The sequence below is a fragment of the Austrofundulus limnaeus genome, unplaced genomic scaffold (assembly GCF_001266775.1).
Source record: "Austrofundulus limnaeus strain Quisiro unplaced genomic scaffold, Austrofundulus_limnaeus-1.0 Scaffold3940, whole genome shotgun sequence".
In the NCBI taxonomy this organism is placed as follows: Eukaryota; Metazoa; Chordata; class Actinopteri; order Cyprinodontiformes; family Rivulidae; genus Austrofundulus; species Austrofundulus limnaeus.
In genome coordinates, this window is record NW_013956342.1 from 1 (window position 1) to 1,266 (window position 1,266).

The following is a 1,266-nucleotide window of genomic DNA, read 5'->3' on the forward strand; positions in this document are numbered from 1 at the left end:
CTATTGGGAATGTTATTTTAAATAAATATTGTTAAATATTCTGAAAAGTATAAAGGCTTCTAAATCTTCAGTTCATATTCATCGCCAAGCTACTTGTTTTCAAAGCAGAGGATGTACAGAAGAAACAGAAAACTATGAAGTGAAAGGTGACTCAGTCTCCATGCTCTTTAAAAGCTTGGATTTGTAATAAAAAAAATTAAAGTCTGTGGGACATTTGGAGGAGGCAGTCTGAGGTGGTCTGAGGCAGTCTGAGGTGGTCTGAGGCAGTCTGAAGTGGTCTGAGGTAGTCTGAGACAGTCTGAGGTGGTCTGTGGTGGTCTGAGGCAGTCTAAGGCAGTCTGAGGTGGTCTGAGTTGGTCTGAGGCAGTCTGAGACAGTCTGAGGTGGTCTGAGGTGGTCTGAGGTGGTCTGAGACAGTCTGAGGTGGTCTGAGGTGGTCTGAGGTGGTCTGAGACAGTCTGAGGTGGTCTGAGGCCGTCTGAGGTGGTCTGAGGCAGTCTGAGGTGGTCTGAGGCAGTCTGAGACAGTCTGAGACAGTCTGAGGTGGTCTGAGGCAGTCTGAGACAATCTGAGGTGGTCTGAGGTGGTCTGAGGTGGTCTGTGGTGGTCTGAGGCAGTCTGAGGTGATCCAAGGAGGTCTGAGGCAGTCTGAGGTGGTCTGAGGCAGTCTGAGACAGTCTGAGGTGGTCTGAGGCAGTCTGAGACAGTCTGAGGTGGTCTGAGGTGGTCTGAGGCAGTCTGAGGTGGTCTGTGGTGGTCTGATGCAGTCTGAGGTGATCCAAGGACGTCTGAGGCCGTCTAAGGTGGTCTGAGGTGGTCTGAGGTGGTCTGAGGCAGTCTGAGACAGTCTGAGGTGGTCTGAGGCAGTCTGAGGTGGTCTGTGGTGGTCTGAGGCAGTCTGAGGTAATCCAAGGAGGTCTGAGGCAGTCTGAGGTGGTCTGAGGCAGTCTGAGGAGGTCTGAGGCAGTCTAAGGCGGTCAGAGATGGTCTGAGGCGGCCTGAGGTGATCCAAGGAGGTCTGAGTCAGTCTGAGGTGGTCTGAGGCAGTCTGAGACGGTCTGAGGCAGTCTGAGGTGATCCAAGGAGATCTGAGGCGGCCTGAGGTGATCCAAGGAGGTCTGAGTCAGTCTGAGGCAGTCTGAGGTGGTCTGAGGCAGTCTGAGGTGATCCAAGGAGATCTGAGGCGGCCTGAGGTGATCCAAGGAGGTCTGAGTCAGTCTGAGGCAGTCTGAGGTGGTCTGAGGCAGTCTGAGGTGATCCAAGGAG